The sequence below is a fragment of the Ranitomeya imitator genome, chromosome 2 (genome assembly GCF_032444005.1).
Source record: "Ranitomeya imitator isolate aRanImi1 chromosome 2, aRanImi1.pri, whole genome shotgun sequence".
Lineage (NCBI taxonomy): Eukaryota > Metazoa > Chordata > Amphibia > Anura > Dendrobatidae > Ranitomeya > Ranitomeya imitator.
Window position 1 is genome coordinate 668,900,644 of NC_091283.1, and position 24,171 is coordinate 668,924,814.

General features: G+C 50.4%; 1 protein-coding gene across 1 annotated transcript in view; it reads right to left on the minus strand.

Moving 5' to 3' along the window:
• Positions 1–23,053, minus strand: part of VDAC2 (voltage dependent anion channel 2) — a 71,428-nt gene extending 48,375 nt beyond the window's left edge. The window contains exon 1 of the mRNA XM_069753019.1: positions 22,751–23,053. The gene's annotated coding sequence lies outside the window, so the exon portion shown is untranslated. The remainder of the gene's footprint in view (positions 1–22,750) is intronic.
• Positions 23,054–24,171: the final 1,118 nt, after the last annotated feature.

The following is a 24,171-nucleotide window of genomic DNA, read 5'->3' on the forward strand; positions in this document are numbered from 1 at the left end:
TCCCCATAATTCCCTTTATGAGGTTATAACTCTGGAACGCTTCAACGGATCTTGGCGATTCTGACATGGTTTTCTCGTGATATATTGTACTTCATGATAGTGGTAAAATTTATTCGATATAACGTGCGTTTATTTGTGAAAAAACTAAAATTTGGTGAAAATTTAGCAATTTTCCAACTTTGAATTTTTATGCCCTTAAATCACAGAGATATGTCACACAAAATAATTAATAAATAACATTTCCCACATGTCTCCTTTACATCAGCACAATTATGGGATATTGTTTTTTTTATTTTAACTTTGTTTCAGGTGATAAGGGTCATCAATTGGATTGAGTTTATAATAAACTATTACAACACCGTGTCTTTATTTCACTAAAATAGTTTTTTCCTAATGTGTGTGTGTGTTTTATTAACCATTTACTAGTACTAGCTGGGGGGGTGGGGGGTTAGGCGTAAGGTGTCCTATAACCATGGTCCCTCTCTAGGCTATTAATATCTGCCCTCAGTCACTGGCTTTACCACTCTGGTGGAGAAAGTTGCATGGGAGCCCACGCCAATTTTTACCAAGATTTGACCCTTTATTTTAACAGCTAAAGCCACCAAATTTTACACAGACACTTCTTACATTAGTAGTCAGGAATATGTAATAAAATAAGGGAAAATTAAATGGTTTACTGTATGTAAACCATGTCTCATATCCTGTCGGGTTTGGGAAGGAGATAGCAAAAGCTGTCAATTGAATTACCGGCTTTGCTGCCATCTAGCTCTGTATATTTATATACTCTGACATATATATGTATACCTATTCTATGTGTATATATCTATTCTATCTTTTCTATTCTAATCTGTCAGTGTGATTTTACTGTACACAGCACTGATTTGCCAGCTTTTCAAAGGACACCAGTGCATTAAAATCGGACAACAATACGGATGTCATACGGATGTTGCGATAAAAAAATAAAATAAAAATATCGCATGACACTCGCATGATTTACCTCCGTTTTTTCAGTCCCTAAATCGGACCGTTTTTTTTTTCTCAAGTGTATAAGAGCCCATACACACACACATTCGAAAAATCTATAACAAATTGAATTATTATGCCATTTATTCCATGGCACTTTACATGTGAGGAGGGGTATACATCATAAAGACAAGTTAAATAAACTTAAACAATACAAGTCACGACTGGTACAGTAGGATAGAGGACCCTGCCAGCGAGGGTTCACAATCTACAAGGGATGGGTGAGAAAACAGTAGGTGAGGGTAGAGCTGGTCATGCAATGGTTTGGTCGATCGGTGGTTACTGCAGGTTGTAGGTTTGTCGGAAGAGGTGGGTCTTCAGGTTCTTTTTGAAGGTTTCGATGGTAGGCGAGAGTGATATGTTGTGGTAGAGAGCTCCAGAGTAGGGGTGATGCGGGAGAGAGATCTTGTATGCAATTGTGGGAAGAGGAGATAAGAGGGGAGTAGAGTAGGAGATCTTGTGAGGATCGGAGGTTGCGTGCAGGTAAGTACCGGGAGACGAGGTCACAGATGTATGGAGGAGACAGGTTATGGATTGCTTTCTATGTCATGGTTAGGGTTTTGTACTGGAGTCTCTGGGCAATGGGGAGCCAGTGAAGGGATTGACAGAGGGGAGAGGCCGGGGAATAGCGGGGGACAGGTGGATTAGTCGGGCAGCAGAGTTTAGAATAGATTGGAGGGGTGCGAGAGTGTTCGAGGGGATGCCACAGAGTAGGAGGTTGCAGTAGTCAAGGTAGGAGATGAGTGCATGGACTAGGGGTTTTGCAGACTCTTGGATTAGGAACGTACGGATCCGTGAAAATATTTTCGAGTGGAAGGTGGCAGGAAGTGGAAAGGGCTTGAATATGTGGTTTGAAGGAGAGATCAGTGTTAAGGATTACCCCGAGGCAGCTAACTTATGGGACTGGGGAGAGTGGGCAGCAGTTTACTGTAATGGATAGGTTCTTGGGGGGTTCGTGAGATGGGGGATAGATGATGAACCATGTTTTGTCCATGTTAAGTTTTAGAAATCTAGCAGAGAAGAAGGATGAAATAGCGGACAGACATTGAGGGATTCTGGTGAATAGGGTGGTGATATCTGGTCCAGAGATGTAAAGGTGTAAATGGAGAAGAGCAGGGGCCCTAGGACTGAACCTTGCGGGACTCCGACAGATAGGGGGTGAGGTGAGGAGGTGGGGGGTGAGGTGAGGAGGTGGTGTGTGAGTGGGAGACGCTGAATGAGTTGTTAGTGATAGGTTGAATAGCTGGGTTAGAGTTGGGATGAAGACTGTGGCGAGGTGGAGAAGTTGGTTTTGGAGGTGGAGGGCTGGGCAGTTGGGAGGAAGGGCTCTGGGGATGGTCAACCAAAACTGTCTCTGATGTCATCTTCTGCTTGGGGGAAAAAAAAAAAAAAAAAAGTTCAGTAGATCCGTGCAGGATGTGGTGCAATTTTTTTTTCAGAATTTGGGAAAGTTATGAAATGTTCTATTCCTGATCTGAGGATCTCTGCTTTTGAGAATAATATGTGCTGCACTTTATGTACATGCTCAGAAGTCCGGGAAATTGAGAAGTCGATTCGGTGGTTTGGCTTACAGACTTCACAGCCCTGCATACTGCATTGAACTAGTGTACCAATTTATTAGATATTTTAGGAGTCAGAGTTGGTCCATTTTATACTGACTCTACCAAAATGGACAGACTCCGACTCCCCAGCACTGATCATGTACATAACGTGCAGCACAGATTCATCTCATCTAAAAGCCGAGATCAGGAACAGAACAGGCATTTATAGGACATTTCATAATATCTTAAATTATGAAAACATTTACAGCACATCCTGCACTGTACTACTTAGTCAATGTATTCATATATTTTAGGAGTCAAAGTCACTCCATTTTAACGGATTAAGGCCAAGTTCACATTAGCGTATCTGTGCGCAGGGTATCATCTGCATGCCAAAACGCATGCAAACACGTTGTTACACTGCTGTTTTTATCCGCATCAGCTTACGCATGACGCAAAAAAAGCTGCGTGTTCATGCGTTTGTATGCATTTTTGCCTGCGTTTGCGTTATGCGCATGTGATCAATATTTCCAGGAGGGCGTGTCTTAATCAGTTCCTGGACATGCGCAGTCTAAAGTACGCACGCGCATCAAACGCATGTCCTTGCACACCAGTGCGTTCCCAGACAGTAATGCGTTGTTTTGAAGCACTCATCCGCATGCCTGCACATATTTGATGCCTCAAAAAAATTCAACATGTTGCGTTTGCCGCACACCGCGAAAGACGCATCCGCATGCAAACGCATGTCCCTGCGTACACAATGTTAAATATATGTACGCAAGACGCATGCGGATTGGTACACAGGTATACGCTGCGCACACATACGCTAATGGGAACCCAGCCTAACTCCACCAAAATGGACAGACTCCACAGCCCTACATAAAATAAGAGTTATCCGGGACTACTTATTTTTACACATAGGGCTAAGAAATTACCAGGAGTTAGTTGCTTACTATCGGCTTGTTTTCACAGCAACGATGTCTGCCAACTCAGACTAATTCTACAGCTCCATTTTACATCATGTCAACAGAGTGGGTATCCAAGAAAAAAAAAAAAAAAAAAGCTTACTATTGACTGCTCTTCCAAGTAACCAAAAAGAGAAAAGGAAGCAGGAGCATCTTAAATAAAACAAATCTTTACTGAGACTATTCTTTTTAAAAAGATATACAAAACATCAGAGGAGATAGAAAAAACAAGTGCCATGTTACACCAGGAAGTACAAGGCAAGAGGCTGAGAACAGCAGACCCAATGGATACACCTAAAAATTTAGTCTACAAATTATGTATTCTTAATATGGAAGACAATTCTAGACAGGTACGCCACAATCTTTGTATACTTCAAAGTGTTATGAACAGCCAAGAATAGGTACCAGAGAGAGTTCATGCATAATGGTTCAGAGGCAAGAGAATAAGGACACGAACCATGGAATAAGGCTAAGTTCAAATTTGCGGAGTGCTGCGTACGTCCTCAGTTAAGCCCCACCTACTTCTGCATACGTCCTGCGTACCTATCTTTAACATTGGATATACAGATGTGTGCGGATGCGTTGTTTTGACGTGCCCACCGACCGCACGGGAACACAAGTTTTTCACACCTCGATTTGGGGATCCTCTGCCATTCTTTCTTGCAGATCCTCTCCAGTTCGGTCAGGTTGGATGGTGAACGTTGGCGGACAGCCATTTTCAGGTCTCTCCAGAGATGCTCAATTAAGTTTAGGTCAGGGCTCTGGCTGGGCCAGTCAAGACTGGTCACAGTTGTTCTGAGCCACTCCATTGTTATTTTAGCTGTGTGCTTAGGGTCATTGCTTGTTGGAAGGTGAACCTTCGGCCAAGTTGGAGGTCCAGAGCACTGTGGGAGAGGTTTTCATCAAGGATCTCTCTGTACTTGGCCGCATTCAGGTTTCCTTCAATGGCAACCAGTTGCCCTGTCCCTGCAGCTGAAAAACACCCCATATCATGATGCTGCCACCACGTTTCACTATTGGGATTGTATTGGGCAGGTGATGAGCAGTGCCTTGTTTTCTCCACATATACCGCTTAGAATGATCACCAAAAAGGTTTATCTTCGGCTCATCAGACCAGAGAATCTTATTTCTCATAGTCTGGGAGTTCTTCATATGTTTTTTCAGCAAACTATGTGGGCTTTCATATGTCTTGCACTGAGGAGAGGCTTCCGTTGGGCCAGTCTGCCATAAAGGCCAGACTGGTGGAGGGTTGCAGCGATAGTTGACTTTGTGGAATTGTCTCCCATTTCCCTACTCCATCTCTGGAGCTCAGCCACAGTGACCTTGGGGGTTCTTCTTTACCTCTCTCACCAAGGCTCTTCTCCCACGATTGCTCAGTTTGGCTGGACAGCCAGGTCTGGGAAGACTTGTGGTGATCCCAAACTTCTTCCATTTAAGGATTATGGAGGCCAATGTGCTTTTAGGAAACTTAAGTACTGCAAAAATCCTGTTATAGCCTTGGCCAGATCTGTGCCTTGCCACAATTCTGTCTCTGAGCTCCTTGGCCAGTTCCTTTGACCTCATGATTCTCATTTGGTCTGACATGCACGGTGAGGCCTTATATAGACAGGTGTGTGCTTTTCCAAATCAAGTCTTATCAGTTTAATTAAACACAGCTGGACTCCAATGAAGGCGTAACCCATCTCAAGGAGGATCACAATGAAATGGACAGTATGTGACTTAGGCCGGAATCACACATGCAAGAAACACGTCCGTGTCTCGCATGTGAAATCCAAGCTCTGGCGCCGGCACTCCAGAGCGGAGCGTGCAGCTGCATAGCAACACATGGAGCTGCACGCTCTGCTCTGGAGTGCCAACGCCAGTGTTTGGTTTTCACATGCGAGACACGGATGTTGGGGTTGGGGGGCATCATGTTATAGGGTCAGATCGCTGATCTGACACGTTTCAGAGCACTGTGTCAGATCAACGATCTGACAAGCAGGGCTGCAGGCTTATCAGCGCTTGCTCTGAGCAGGCGCTGGTAAGTCACCTCCCTGCAGGACCCGGATGCAGCCCCGCAGCCATTTTGGATCCGCTTGTTACAAGGTGAGCACATCGCCTTGTAACGAGGGTCTCAGGGAAGCCCGCAGGGAGCTCCCTCCCTGCACGATGCTTCCCTATGCTCCCGGAACGCTGCGATCATGTTTGATCGCAGTGTGCCGGGGTTAATGTGCCAGGGGCGGTCCGTGACCGCTCCTGGCACATAGTGTCGGATGCCAGCTGCGATAGTCAGCTGACACCCGGCCTCGATCCCCCTGTGAGCGCAGCTAATCACGCTGGACGTACTATCCCGTCACTGGGAATTAAGTCCCAGGTCACCTTGACGGGATAGTACGTCCAATGGGATTAATGGGTTAAAGGGGTCTGCAAACTTTGCATACCCACTGTAATACAGTGATCAGTCCACACATGGGTCATAAAACTCCCAATATGGTACAAAAGCCAAGATACAACCTGGTAGTGATGTGGATGGTGACCCCAACGTGCGTTTCAGCCGCCATCCATGTCACTACAGGTTGAATTTTGGCTTTTGTACCATACTGGGAATTTGGGACTTTTCTGACCATGTGTGGACTGATCACTGTATCATGTGTATCTTATTTCATGGTTAATGTCCTTATTCTCCTGCCTCTGAACCATTGTGCATGATCTCTCTCTCTCATACCTCTGTTCATAGCACTAGCGATTTAAAGTATACAAAGATAGTGGGGTGCCTGTCCAGTACTGTCTTCCATATAAAGCATACATAATTCGTAGACTTAACTTTTAGGTGCATCCATAATCTCTGTTTTCAGCCTCTTGCCTTGTACTCACTGTTGTAACATGGCACTTGTTATTTCTATCTCCCCTCTGATGTTTTATATACAGCTCTGGCAAAAATTAAGAGACCACTGCAAAATTTTCAGTTTGTCTGATTTTTTGCTTTATAGGTATATATTTGAGTAAAATATAATTTATTTTATTCTATAAACTACTGACAACATGTCTCTGATGTTCCAAGCAATAAATTTTGTTTTTTCTAAAAATGAGAAATGGTCAAAATAAAAAAAAAAAAAATGCATTGCTTGCAGACCTCAAATAATGCAAAGAAAACAAGTTCATAGTCATTGAGAAACAACAATAGAAATGTTTTAACTCAGGAAGAGTTCAAACATCAATATTTTGTGGAATAATCATGATTTTTAATCACAGCTTTCATGCGTCTTGGCATGCTTTCCACCAGTCTTTCACACGGCTTTTGTGTGACCTTATGCCACTCCTGGTACAAAAATGTAAGCAGTAGTTCATTGTTTGATAGCTTGTGACTATACATCTTCCTCTTGATTACATTCCAGAGGTTTTCAATGGGGTTGAGGTCTGGAGTTTGGGCAGGCTATGGCAGGGATTTCATGTGGTGGTCCTTCATCCACACCTTGATTGACCTAGCTGTGTGGCATGGCGCATTGTCCCGCTGGAAAAAACAAAACAGCCCACTGTTTTATCCCCAGAAAAAAAAAACCTGGTCGTCTAATGGTTAGACGGAGACCTGGAGAGGCATACAAGCCACAGTGTCTTGCACCCACTGTGAAATTTGGTGGAGGATCGGTGATCTTTGGGATGTTTCAGCAAGACTGGAATTGGGCAGGTTGTTCTTTGCAAAGGACGTATGAATCAAGCAGCATACAAGGTTATCCTGGAAAAAAAAAAAAGTTTATTCCTTCTGCTCAGGCAATGTTCCCCAACTCTGAGGACTGGTTTATCCAGCTGGACAATGCGCCAAGCCACACAGCTAGGTCAATCAAGGAGTGGATGAAAGACCACCACATCAAATCCCTGCCAAGGTCAGCCCAATCTCCAGACCTGAACTCCATTGAAAACCTCTAGAATGTAAGCAAGCGGAAGATGGATAGTCACAAGCCATCAAACAAAGAAGAACTTAGATTTTTGTACCAGGAGTGGCATAAGGTCACCAAAATACTATTGTGACCTGCCACCGAAAGAAGTGAGCAGCAAAACGGTGCCCGTCAGGCGGGAAGGGTGACCACAGCTCTGCTATACCACTCTGGCCAGCACCACAAGCTGCATCATACATTTATCAGCCTTAGGGTATGTTCACACGTTCAGGATTTCCATCCTTTTTTTTTCAGGACTGTTTTTTTAAAAAACGGCAGCTCTTGGCAGAAAACGCAGGTCCTTTTTTTGGTCCTTTTTTTTAATGCAGTTTTCTAACCCTAACCCTACCCCTAACCCTAGTGAAAAAAAAAAAAAAAAAAAATTCTTAATTTTTTTTATTGTCCCTACCAATGGGGGTGACAAAGTGAGGGGGGTGTCATTTACTATTTTTTTATTTTGATCACTGAGATATAACCTATCTCAGTGATCAAAATGCACTTTGGAGCGAATCTGCCAGCCGGCAGATTCGGCGGGCGCACTGCGCATGCGCCCGCCATTTTGCAAGATGGCGGCGCCCAGGGAGAAGACGGCCGGACGGACACCGGGACGCCGGGTAAGTATAAGGGGGGGAGATTAGGGCACGGGGGGGGGGGAGGGGGGGCATCGGAGCACTGGGGGGGGGGCATCGGAGCACGGGGGAGGGGCATCGGAGCACGGGGCGGGATCGGAGCACGGGGGGGCAGCCACACTCCGCCCACGCACTTCCGCCCGCTTCCCCGCACTTCCTGCTGCAGCGGTTCTGCACATCAAATCGCAGTAAAACCCGCAGATATATTTTTGATCTGCGGGTTTTACTGCGGTTTTGACCTCACAATGGAGGTCTATGGGTGCAGAACCGCTGCGGTTCAGGAAAAAGAAGTGACATGCTCCTTTTTTGCCGCAGCTATTCTGCGCGGCTTTTTAAACGAAATTCCGGATCATGTGCACAGCAGTGACTGTTTTCCATAGGGTTACATTGTTATGTACCCTGCATGGAAAACAGCTGCAAAACCGCTGCGGTTCCGCAGTAAAAAACGCACTGTGTGAACATGGCCTTACATAGGTATTAAAATGATGTTTTCATGGAGCATTTTAGCCCCAACGATTGACACATTATGGCACGAGTTACCTTAGATGTATTAAGATACCACTGTTCACCAATTCTGGTTAGTTACTACTAGGCTACAGATAATATATTGATACCAATCTTGGCACTGTTTTCACTTTCCTATCCATTATAAATAATCTTTATTTTTATATAGCGCTAACATTCCGCAGTGCTTTACAGCTTGCACATATTATTGCTGTCCCTGATTGGGCTCACAATCTAAATTCCCTATCAGTAGGTCTTTGGAATGTGGGAGGAAACTGGAGAACCCGGAGGAAACCAACACAAACAGGGAGAACATACAAACTATTAGTCTTCCTTGTCTTTACATTTATTATGATTAATGGTATATAATTTTTATGGAATACTTTTGGATTTAAAGTGCTCAGTAACTTATAGAATTTATTCTTGCTTGCACAGTGGCTTATATATATTGCCACCAGGTGTTGTGCCTTTCAACTGCTTCCCCCTCCTTTTTTGTAGATTTAGCCCTGTCTAATTTTAGTATCCATTTTTATTTTATGTTGGTTATCAATAAAATTTCTTAATTTTATATATTGATGGAATCTCTTCTGGTCTAGTGGCTATACGCCACAGATGAATTTGATGTATATTGTTGAAGTTTCCGATGGCCACTTTTTTCTTTTGAGACAGGTATTAATTTGCACTATTTGAGGTCTGAAAGCACCGGGTTTTTTTTGTTTTAATTTGGACCATTTCTCTTTTTCAGAAAAAAAAAAAAAAAAATGTATTGCTTGGAAATTCGGAGACATGTTGACAGAAGTTTATAGAATACTAGATGGTGGCCCGATTATAACGCATCGGGTACTCTAGAATGCACAGCCCACGCAGTACACCATATCCCTGTTAAAATAAAACAATTAAAATAAAAAAAAAGTTATATACTCACCTTCACCGATGCTCCTCGCGCTCCGGTCCCAAGAATGCATTGCGTCGAGATCATGTAGCGGTCATCATCTCGCAAGACCGCTACGTGATCTCGAGTCAGTGCCGCAATGCATTCTTGGGACCAGAGCGCGAAAGGCTGCGGCGGACTTCGGAAGGTGAGAATATAATTTTTTTTTTTTAGTTATTTTTAACATTCTGTTTTTACTATTGATGCTGCATAGGCAGCATCAATAGTAAAGAGTGAAGCGGTTTCAAATCCCGCCCCAATCTCGCTGGCCGCGACCAATCAGTGACCCAGAATTTCCGTTACGGAAGTTAGACAGACGGAAGTACCTCTTAGGCAATATAATAAATATATATATATACACATTTTACTCAAAAAATATACCTATAAAGAGAAAAATCAGACAAACTGAAAATTTTGCAGCGGTCTCTTGATACAGCTCTAGCAAAAATTATGTCAACAGAACAGTCCTCTCTTCTGTGCTGTTGACGGGGCATCATTGCAGACGTCATGCTGATTGGTAGACTGCTTTTCAGTTAGGCAGTGTGGAGCCAGCTGTCAATCAGCATGAGGTCAGCAGTGACACCCCATCAACCAGAGAAGAGAAGCCGCTGCCAAGTTGACATGACTTCACCAGGAGGAAAATCACAGGTAGGAGGCCTCCATCACATAAGAACCGTAGAAGTGCCAGTGTCACCTCCCTGCGCCAACAGGCAAGCACAGAGAGCCTGAGCAGGCGAGGCCCACTCGCCATTAGGGACACCAGCGTACTATGAGGGCCAGGTGCCAGCACCCGCGAGTGTCCCCCCGCTTGCTCAGGGCACCGATACCTGGAATACTTACCGCTCCCTCCTTCTGCGCTGCGGCATCTTCTGAGTGTGACGTTTCAGGTCAGAGGGCACGATGACGACATGTCTGTGCGCCCTCTGCCTGAACAGTTACAGTGCAGAGAGCCGGAAGGTGGAGAGAATGAGGAGTCCAGAGCCGAGTAGTGGCTAGAGAGGAGAGGTAAGTATTTCATTTTTTTTTAATGTTTGGAGCACTACACGGGGCCCGTCACTCACTGCATGGAGCACTACACGGGGCCCGTCACTCACTGCACGGAGCACTACACGGGGCCCGTCACTCACTGCATGGAGCACTACACGGGGCCCGTCACTCACTGCATGGAGCACTACACGGGGCCCGTCACTCACTGCATGGAGCACTACACGGGGCCCGTCACTCACTGCATGGAGCACTACACGGGGCCCGTCACTCACTGCAGGGAGCACTACACGGGGCCCGTCACTCACTGCATGGAGCACTACACGGGGCCCGTCACTCACTGCATGGAGCACTACACGGGGCCCGTCACTCACTGCATGGAGCACTACACGGGGCCCGTCACTCACTGCATGGAGCACTACACGGGGCCCGTCACTCACTGCATGGAGCACTACACGGGGCCCGTCACTCACTGCATGGAGCACTACACGGGGCCCGTCACTCACTGCATGGAGCACTACACGGGGCCCGTCACTCACTGCATGGAGCACTACATGGGGCCCGTCACTCACTGCATGGAGCATTATATGGGACTCAATTTACTGTATGGAACAATATATGAGGCTTATTAAACTGTATGGAGTACTATACTATCTGGTTTCTGAGTACTGATATAACTCATGTAATGTAAGAAGTGAAATATTTGGCATTGTACTATACCTTTGCCGTATCTATGCATGATGAATTGTGGTATGTGTTATAGGGGCAGACAGACTTTCATATGGGGCCCACGAAAACCTGGAGCCAACTCTGATCCGTAGTACCATAGGGTGCTTTGCAACGATTGGGATGTTGCATTTAAACCTTTGTCATTAGATTTTCTAAATCCCCCTCTTTCCCCCACTATGTCACACCAAAATAAACAAATGCACTACAACAGATGACTAATTTCAGAGTAGATCCCGTCAAAGTGTATTCTGATAACCAGATATTGACCTGGACACCTATGATTGGGTTATTTCCTGCATACTTAACAGATTACTCGGAGAACACACCCTGTCCAAGGAAGAGCCTCCTTAGAGAACACTATAGCATGGGGTGTGAGATACCTTTTCAAGATAATAACTAACCATTAGTAGAATCAGGAGACTCGTTTTCTTGGTTAGTCTGGAGGTCAGTGCTATCGGGTAATCCAGCTAGGGTGCTTTCTCTCAGTACAGCGCTCTGTGATGCCCTGCATCCCATGCTGTGGAATATTTGCTGCCCATCCAGGCACAAAGTGAATTTAATGAGAAGTGTCAGAATGAGGCTTGCCCGCCCCCAACTCCATTCACTGATGCAACATCGGGTAATAGAGCCTTACTGGGAGGAGAGAACAAAATGCTCTCATCTCCAAGCAGCAGCGTCAAATCTAAGACATCACTGCCAGAAGCCAGTCAGATTTTACATAGAATGGGAATAAGGCCACCAGTTCAATGCATCCTATTAATAAATACATAACATTCCATTAAAATGAAGAAGTCTGAACACCGGATCTAGACATGTAAAATGTGAGCTATCCATGTGACAAGAGGACAATCACGTGACAACAGACATCATTCTAGAACATCCAAGAAACATAAGGTCATGAAAGACTGCAGTAGAAACAGACTGCTAAGGTCACACACAGCAGTCCTATATATAGCAGCAGCTACAAGGGTATGCAGGCACAGCCTGGGGGCAGCCATCTTGGAAGCATGCACACATGCTGATGGAAAATTTATCTATTTCCTCAGCAGTAATCCAAGACAGCCAGAATGCGCTTCTTCAGTTTACAAGTACAGCAGCAGCGGTCCCTAAAGCCTTGAACAAAGCAAGTACAAGATCACCTGAAGAGATTACCAACTGCACACATCCACGATGTAAAGGCACTACGTGTGCAGCTACTAATGCCAGCATCTATGCAGCTTGTAGGCACTACTGCGACGGGCAGTTTGACACTTCCGCTTGTTGCAGCACATAATGTTCAGATTAGTCTCACAATCATACATGCTGCACCATGGACTACCTTGCCATACCGTACCGTCCAGTCACACACACACACAGCATGGACTACCTAGCCACATCGTACCATCCAGTCACACACACACAGCATGGACTACCTTGCCATACCGTACCGTCCAGTCACACACACACAGCATGGACTACCTAGCCACATCGTACCATCCAGTCACACACACACAGCATGGACTACCTTGCCACACCGTACCGTCCAGTCACACACACACAGCATGGACTACCTAGCCACACCGTACCATCCAGTCACACACACAGCATGGACTACCTAGCCACACCGTACCATCCAGTCACACACACAGCATGGACTACCTTGCCACACCACCATACCGTCCAGTCACACACACACACAGCATGGACTACCTTGCCACACCGCCGTACCGTCCAGTCACACACACACAGCATGGACTACCTTGCCACACCGCCATACCGTCCAGTCACACACACAGCATGGACTACCTTGCCACACCGCCGTACCGTCCAGACACACACAGCATGGACTACCTTGCCACACCGTACCGTCCAGTCACACACACACACACCATAGACTACCTTGCCACACCGTACCGTCCAGTCACACACACACAGCATGGACTACCTTGCCACACCGCCGTACCGTCCAGTCACACACACACACACAGCATGGACTACCTTGCCACACCGCCGTACCGTCCAGTCACACACACACACAGAGCATGGACTACCTTGCCACACCATACCGTCCAGTCACACACACACAGAGCATGGACTACCTTGCCACACCGTACCGTCCAGTCACACACACACAGCATGGACTACCTTGCCACACCGTACCAACCAGTCACAAATAGCATGGACTACCCTGCCACACCGTACCGACCAGACACCAGGACTACCTTGCCACACCGTACCGACCAGTCACACACACAGCATGGTCTACCTTGCCACACCGTACCAACCAGTCACAAATAGCATGGACTACCCTGCCACACCGTACCGACCAGACACACCAGGACTACCTTGCCACACCGTACAGGCCAGTCACACAGCATGGACTACCCTGCCACACCGTACCGTCCAGTCACACACACACACAGCATGGACTACCTTGCCACACCGCCGTCCCGTCCAGTCACACACAGCATGGACTACCTTGCCACACCGCCGTACCGTCCAGTCACACACACACACACACAGCATGGGCTACCTTGCCACACCGCCGTACCGTCCAGACACACACACACAGCATGGACTACCTTGCCACACCGTACCGTCCAGTCACACACACACACAGAGCATGGACTACCTTGCCACACCGTACCGTCCAGTCACACACACACAGCATGGACTACCTTGCCACACCATACCGTCCAGTCACACACACACACACAGCATGGAATAGCTTCCACACCGTACCGTCCAGTCACACACACAACAGCATGGACTACCTTGCCACACCGTACCGTCCAGTCACACACACAACAGCATGGACTGCCTTGCCACACCGTACCGTCCAGTCACACACACAACAGCATGGACTACCTTGCCACACCGTACCGTCCAGTCACACACACACACAACAGCATGGACTACCTTGCCACACCGCCGTACCATCCAGTCACATACACAGCATAGACTACCTTGCCACACCGTACCGACCAGTCACACACCAGGACTACCTTGCCACACCGTACCAACCAGTCACAAATAGCATGGACTACCCTGCCACACCGTACCGACCAGACACACCAGGACTACCTTGCCACACCGTACCGACCAGTCACACACACAGCATGGTCTACCTTGCCACACCGTACCAACCAGTCACACATAGCATGGACTACCCTGCAACACCGTACCGACCAGACACACCAGGACTACCTTGCCACACCGTACAGGCCAGTCACACAGCATGGACTACCTTGCCACACCGTACTGTCCAGTCACACACACACACACACCAGGACTACCTTGCCACACCGTACCGACCAGTCACACACACAGCATGGTCTACCTTGCCACACCGTACCAACCAGTCACAAATAGCATGGACTACCCTGCCACACCGTACCGACCAGACACACACCAGGACTACCTTGCCACACCGTACCGACCAGTCACACACAGCATGGACTACCTTGCCACACCGTACCGTCCAGTCACACACACACACACACAACAGCATGGACTACCTTGCCACACCGTACCGTCCAGTCACAAACACGCACAGCATGGACTACCTTGCCACACCGTACCGTCCAGTCACACACACACACAGCATGGACTACCTTGCCACACCGTCCAGTCACACACACACAGCATGGACTACCTTGCCAGACCGCCGTACCATCCAGTCACACACAGCATGGACTACCTTGCCACACCGTACTGTCCAGTCACACACACACCAGGACTACCTTGCCACACCGTACCGACCAGTCACACACCAGGACTACCTTGCCACACCGTACCAACCAGTCACAAATAGCATGGACTACCCTGCCACACCGTACCGACCAGACACACCAGGACTACCTTGCCACACCGTACCGACCAGTCACACACACAGCATGGTCTACCTTGCCACACCGTACCAACCAGTCACACATAGCATGGACTACCCTGCCACACCGTACCGACCAGACACACACCAGGACTACCTTGCCACACTGTACAGGCCAGTCACACAGCATGGACTACCCTGCCACACCGTACCGACCAGACACACCAGGACTACCTTGCCACACCGTACCGACCAGTCACACACACAGCATGGTCTACCTTGCCACACCGTACCAACCAGTCACACATAGCATGGACTACCCTGCCACACCGTACCGACCAGACACACACCAGGACTACCTTGCCACACTGTACAGGCCAGTCACACAGCATGGACTACCCTGCCACACCGTACCGTCCAGTCACACACACACACACACACACACAACAGCATGGACTACCTTGCCACACCGTACCGTCCAGTCACACACACACACACAACAGCATGGACTACCTTGCCACACCGTACCGTCCAGTCACACACACACAGCATGGACTACCTTGCCACACCGCCGTACCATCCAGTCACACACACACAGCATGGACTACCTTGCCACACCGTACCGTCCAGTCACAAACACACACAGCATGGACTACCTTGCTACACCGCTGTACCGTCCAGTCACACACAGCATGGACTACCTTGCCACACCGCCGTACCGTCTAGTCACACACACAGCATGGACTACCTTGCCACACCGTACTGTCCAGTCACACACACAGCATGGACTACCTTGCCACACCGCCGTACCGTCCAGACAGACACACACACACACAGCATGAACTACCTTGCCACACCGCTGTACCGTCCAGTCACACACACACACAGCATGGACTACCTTGCCACACTGTACCGACCAGTCACACACAGCATGGACTACCTTGCCACACTGTACCGTCCAGTCACACACAGCATGGTCTACCTTGCCACACCGTACCAACCAGTCACACATAGCATGGACTACCCTGCCACACCGTACTGACCAGACACACACCAGGACTACCTTGCCACACCGTACCGTCCAGTCACACACAGCATGGTCTACCTTGCCACACCGTACCAACCAGTCACACATAGCATGGACTACCCTGCCACACCGTACTGACCAGACACACACCAGGACTACCTTGCCACACCGTACCGACCAGTCACACACAGCATGGACTACCTTGCCACACCGTACCGTCCAGTCACACACAGCATGGTCTACCTTGCCACACCGTACCAACCAGTCACACATAGCATGGACTACCCTGCCACACCGTACCGACCAGACACACCAGGACTACCTTGCCACACCGTACCAACCAGTCACAAATAGCATGGACTACCCTGCCACACCGTACCGACCAGACACACACCAGGACTACCTTGCCACACTGTACCGTCCAGTCACACACACACAACAGCATGGACTACCTTGCCACACCGTACCGTCCAGTCACACACACACACAACAGCATGGACTACCTTGCCACACCGTACCGTCCAGTCACAAACACGCACAGCATGGACTACCTTGCCACACCGTACCGTCCAGTCACACACACACACACAGCATGGACTACCTTGCCACACCGTACCGTCCAGTCACACACACAACAGCATGGACTGCCTTGCCACACCGTACCGTCCAGTCACACACACACACAGCATGGACTACCTTGCCACACCGCCGTACCGTCCAGTCACACACACACAGCATGGACTACCTTGCCAGACCGCCGTACCATCCAGTCACATACACAGCATGGACTACCTTGCCACACCGCCGTACCGTCCAGTCACACACACAGCATGGACTACCTTGCCACACCGTACTGTCCAGTCTCACACACACCAGGACTACCTTGCCACACCGTACCGACCAGTCACACACCAGGACTACCTTGCCACACCGTACCAACCAGTCACAAATAGCATGGACTACCCTGCCACACCGTACCGACCAGACACACCAGGACTACCTTGCCACACCGTACCGACCAGTCACACAGCATGGACTACCTTGCCACACCGTACTGTCCAGTCACACACACACACACCAGGACTACCTTGCCACACCGTACCGACCAGTCACACACACAGCATGGTCTACCTTGCCACACCGTACCAACCAGTCACAAATAGCATGGACTACCCTGCCACACCGTACCGACCAGACACACACCAGGACTACCTTGCCACACCGTACCGACCAGTCACACACAGCATGGACTACCTTGCCACACCGTACCGTCCAGTCACACACACACAACAGCATGGACTACCTTGCCACACCGTACCGTCCAGTCACACACACACACACACACACACACACACAACAGCATGGACTACCTTGCCACACCGTACCGTCCAGTCACAAACACGCACAGCATGGACTACCTTGCCACACCGTACCGTCCAGTCACACACACACACAGCATGGACTACCTTGCCACACCGTACCGTCCAGTCACACACACAACAGCATGGACTGCCTTGCCACACCGTACCGTCCAGTCACACACACACACACACAGCATGGACTACCTTGCCACACCGTACCGTCCAGTCACACACACAACAGCATGGACTGCCTTGCCACACCGTACCGTCCAGTCACACACACACACACACACAGCATGGACTACCTTGCCACACCGCCGTACCGTCCAGTCACACACACACAGCATGGTCTACCTTGCCACACCGTACCAACCAGTCACAAATAGCATGGACTACCCTGCCACACCGTACCGACCAGACACACACCAGGACTACCTTGCCACACCGTACCGACCAGTCACACACAGCATGGACTACCTTGCCACACCGTACCGTCCAGTCACACACACACAACAGCATGGACTACCTTGCCACACCGTACCGTCCAGTCACACACACACACACACACACAACAGCATGGACTACCTTGCCACACCGTACCGTCCAGTCACAAACACGCACAGCATGGACTACCTTGCCACACCGTACCGTCCAGTCACACACACACACAGCATGGACTACCTTGCCACACCGTACCGTCCAGTCACACACACAACAGCATGGACTGCCTTGCCACACCGTACCGTCCAGTCACACACACACACACACAGCATGGACTACCTTGCCACACCGCCGTACCGTCCAGTCACACACACACAGCATGGACTACCTTGCCACACCGTACCGTCCAGTCACACACACACACACACACACAGCATGGACTACCTTGCCACACCGTACCGTCCAGTCACACACACAACAGCATGGACTGCCTTGCCACACCGTACCGTCCAGTCACACACACACACAGCATGGACTACCTTGCCACACCGCCGTACCGTCCAGTCACACACACACAGCATGGACTACCTTGCCAGACCGCCGTACCATCCAGTCACATACACAGCATGGACTACCTTGCCACACCGCCGTACCGTCCAGTCACACACACAGCATGGACTACCTTGCCACACCGTACTGTCCAGTCTCACACACACCAGGACTACCTTGCCACACCGTACCGACCAGTCACACACCAGGACTACCTTGCCACACCGTACCAACCAGTCACAAATAGCATGGACTACCCTGCCACACCGTACCGACCAGACACACCAGGACTACCTTGCCACACCGTACCGACCAGTCACACAGCATGGACTACCTTGCCACACCGTACTGTCCAGTCACACACACACACACCAGGACTACCTTGCCACACCGTACCGACCAGTCACACACACAGCATGGTCTACCTTGCCACACCGTACCAACCAGTCACAAATAGCATGGACTACCCTGCCACACCGTACCGACCAGACACACACCAGGACTACCTTGCCACACCGTACCGACCAGTCACACACAGCATGGACTACCTTGCCACACCGTACCGTCCAGTCACACACACACAACAGCATGGACTACCTTGCCACACCGTACCGTCCAGTCACACACACACACACACACAACAGCATGGACTACCTTGCCACACCGTACCGTCCAGTCACAAACACGCACAGCATGGACTACCTTGCCACACCGTACCGTCCAGTCACACACACACACAGCATGGACTACCTTGCCACACCGTACCGTCCAGTCACACACACAACAGCATGGACTGCCTTGCCACACCGTACCGTCCAGTCACACACACACACACACAGCATGGACTACCTTGCCACACCGCCGTACCGTCCAGTCACACACACACAGCATGGACTACCTTGCCAGACCGCCGTACCATCCAGTCACATACACAGCATGGACTACCTTGCCACACCGCCGTACCGTCCAGTCACACACACAGCATGGACTACCTTGCCACACCGTACTGTCCAGTCTCACACACCAGGACTACCTTGCCACACCGTACCGACCAGTCACACACCAGGACTACCTTGCCACACCGTACCAACCAGTCACAAATAGCATGGACTACCCTGCCACACCGTACCGACCAGACACACCAGGACTACCTTGCCACACCGTACCGACCAGTCACACACACAGCATGGTCTACCTTGCCACACCGTACCAACCAGTCACACATAGCATGGACTACCCTGCCACACCGTACCGACCAGACACACACCAGGACTACCTTGCCACACCGTACAGGCCAGTCACACAGCATGGACTACCTTGCCACACCGTACTGTCCAGTCACACACACACACACACACCAGGACTACCTTGCCACACCGTACCGACCAGTCACACACACAGCATGGTCTACCTTGCCACACCGTACCAACCAGTCACAAATAGCATGGACTACCCTGCCACACCGTACCGACCAGACACACACCAGGACTACCTTGCCACACCGTACCGACCAGTCACACACAGCATGGACTACCTTGCCACACCGTACCGTCCAGTCACACACACACACAACAGCATGGACTACCTTGCCACACCGTACCGTCCAGTCACACACACACACACAACAGCATGGACTACCTTGCCACACCGTACCGTCCAGTCACAAACACGCACAGCATGGACTACCTTGCCACACCGTACCGTCCAGTCACACACACACACAGCATGGACTACCTTGCCACACCGTCCAGTCACACACACACAGCATGGACTACCTTGCCAGACCGCCGTACCATCCAGTCACACACACAGCATGGACTACCTTGCCACACCGTACTGTCCAGTCACACACACACCAGGACTACCTTGCCACACCGTACCGACCAGTCACACACCAGGACTACCTTGCCACACCGTACCAACCAGTCACAAATAGCATGGACTACCCTGCCACACCGTACCGACCAGACACACCAGGAATACCTTGCCACACACACAGCATGGTCTACCTTGCCACACCGTACCAACCAGTCACACATAGCATGGACTACCCTGCCACACCGTACCGACCAGACACACACCAGGACTACCTTGCCACACTGTACAGGCCAGTCACACAGCATGGACTACCCTGCCACACCGTACCGTCCAGTCACACACACACAACAGCATGGACTACCTTGCCACACCGTACCGTCCAGTCACACACACACACACAACAGCATGGACTACCTTGCCACACCGTACCGTCCAGTCACAAACACACACAGCATGGACTACCTTGCCACACCGCCGTACCATCCAGTCACACACACAGCATGGACTACCTTGCCACACCGTACCGTCCAGTCACAAACACACACAGCATGGACTACCTTGCTACACCGCTGTACCGTCCAGTCACACACAGCATGGACTACCTTGCCACACCGCCGTACCGTCTAGTCACACACACAGCATGGACTACCTTGCCACACCGTACTGTCCAGTCACACACACAGCATGGACTACCTTGCCACACCGCCGTACCGTCCAGACAGACACACACACACACACAGCATGAACTACCTTGCCACACCGCTGTACCGTCCAGTCACACACACAGCATGGACTACCTTGCCACACTGTACTGTCCAGTCACACACACACAGCATGGACTACCTTGCCACACCGCCGTACCGTCCAGTCACACACACAGCATGCACTACCTTACCACACCGCCGTACTGTCCAGTCACACACACAGCATGGACTACCTTGCCACACCGTACTGTCCAGTCACACACACACACACACCAGGACTACCTTGCCACACCGTACCGACCAGTCACACACACAGCATGGTCTACCTTGCCACACCGTACCAACCAGTCACAAATAGCATGGACTACCCTGCCACACCGTACCGACCAGACACACACAGCATGGACTACCTTGCCACACCGTACTGTCCAGTCACACACACCAGGACTACCTTGCCACACCGTACCGACCAGTCACACACAGCATGGACTACCTTGCCACACCGTACCGTCCAGTCACACACAGCATGGTCTACCTTGCCACACCGTACCAACCAGTCACATAGCATGGACTACCCTGCCACACCGTACTGACCAGACACACACCAGGACTACCTTGCCACACCGTACCGTCCAGTCACACACAGCATGGTCTACCTTGCCACACCGTACCAACCAGTCACACATAGCATGGACTACCCTGCCACACCGTACTGACCAGACACACACCAGGACTACCTTGCCACACCGTACCGACCAGTCACACACAGCATGGACTACCTTGCCACACCGTACCGTCCAGTCACACACAGCATGGTCTACCTTGCCACACCGTACCAACCAGTCACACATAGCATGGACTACCCTGCCACACCGTACCGACCAGACACACCAGGACTACCTTGCCACACCGTACAGGCCAGTCACACAGCATGGACTACCCTTCCACACTGTACCGTCCAGACACACATACAGCATGGACTATCTTGCCACACCGTACCGACCAGTCACACACAGCATGGACTACCCTGCCACACCGTACCATCCAGTCACACACACACACACACAGCATGGACTACCTTGCCACACCGTACCGTCCAGTCACACACAGCATGGACTACCTTGCCACACCGTACCGACCAGTCACACACAGCATGGACTACCTTGCCACACCGTACCGACCAGTCACACACAGCATGGACTACCTTGCCACACAGTACCGACCAGTCACACACAGCATGGACTACCCTGCCACACCGTACTGTCCAGTCACACACACAGCATGGACAACCTTGCCACACCGTACCGTCCAGTCACACACAGCATGGACTACCCTGCCACACCGTACCGACCAGTCACACAGCATGGACTACCCTGCCACACCGTACCGACCAGTCACAGCATGGACTACCTTGCCACACCGTACCGTCCAGTCACACACACACAGCATGGACTACCCTGCCACAACGTACTGACCAGTCACACACCAGGACTACCTTGCCACATTGTAACGACCAATCACACACAGCATGAACTACCTTGCCACACCGTACCGCCAAGTCACACACAGCATGAACTACCTTGCCACACCGTACCGCCAAGTCACACACCAGGACTACAATGCGATCATTAAACCCGATGCCACCAGGATTACAATGAATTACACAGAGCTCAGTGCACGGACTATCTTGCATCGTGCGCCCATTACACCCAGCGCAGCCCTGTCAGGGCCTCCGTTCCCCACCATCGCCACATCCCGTCATTACCCCTATAAGCTTCTCTGTCAGGACCGGGGGACGCTATGCGAAGCGCCGGCGGCCTCATACCTGCGCTTAGTGCTGAGCGGCCTGTCCTGGTCAGAGCGTGCAGCTGGAGGGCGAAGTGAAGGAGACACCGAGCCTGTCACTGGGCAGCTCCACCCAGTAGCCACGCCCCATCCAGAACGCCGCTGCCCTCATTAGTGCCTGCATAACTGCAATGTACGTTGGGCTGACCGGCCTCTTCACTGTTAACGGTTCGTGGGTTACTCATATTCCGACGCTGGGTGCAGCGCGCTAACGAGACTAGAGGCCAATAATAGACGTCATAGTGCCACTTTTCCCAGCTGGCACAACAATGGAAGCCTCTGCACATATGGGGCCTTGTGAGGGCGGGAAAAAGGCCGGGAGAGCGAAGGGGCGGGGCCTGCAGTGTTCTGTGTCTGTCACCTTATGGTCGTCTGGCGTTAGGTGGCGCTGTTAGATATGCGTCAACGTTGTTGATCCCTCGCTTCAGTGAGTGGTTGGTAATATTTTATAGGCTAGTCAGTAGTTAGGCGCAGGGCTTAGTACGGCCACCTCGTGCCTTCTTCCATAAGCCATGGTGGCTTTGATTGGCGATTTTGTGTGATCCAAAATGAAATAGGCTAGGTTTCCGGGGTCTGCTGTCTTTAGGGTCTCCTGGATTCCTGGTGGTTCTGAACATTGACGGTTCAGCCCAGCGGCAAGGTGAAGAAGCAGCAGGAGCTGCACATGATCAGCTATTCCACAGCTGCGGAGCGGTGGGTGCAGGCTCTAAGCCAAGCATTAGGGGGCTAGACCCCTCTGATACACTGCAGGGTGGTCTCTAGCTTAGGCAACCAGCAGCAAACCACGAGCTGATACTACCCCTTTAACAAATGTGTGCCCCCTGTGGCAATGAGCCTGCTAGACAACATGCAGTCAGAAAACAAATAGGAATGCTTGTGTCATGCACGCGTGTGGTTCGTAGACCCACTGTGTGCCACGGGCCGGACTTACATAGGAGTGACGCCACTAAGCCGCTTACCTGGGCTTCTCTGGAGCTCCTGATGGTGGCGTTAGGCTTGAGTTGCAGGAAGCCACAGGGTCCCACTTCTAGGCAATTTCTTGTACTGCAGCTGCTGACCCTAGGAGTCAGGTACCCCGACACGGACTAGACTCCGAGTGACTGGCAGGACAGGATTTAGACTCCATTCAGCCTACGTCATTTCTGGATCCATGGGCAGAACAGATATTGACAGGAAGTCAAAGACGGGGTTGGTGTCATGAACCCCGGGTGTACCTGCCACAAGGCAGGCAGATTGCTGCAGTAAGGGAGACACAAGCAGAGTGATGGAAATTTCGCCGGGCATCCAGCAGGATCTGACTCACGCGACTGAGGGGGAGTGGCCCGAGAGCAGAGACAGAAGCCAGATGGCGCTGGAGAGAAGTCAAACATGCAGAGGTCAATGAGGTACTGGGGGTGAGAC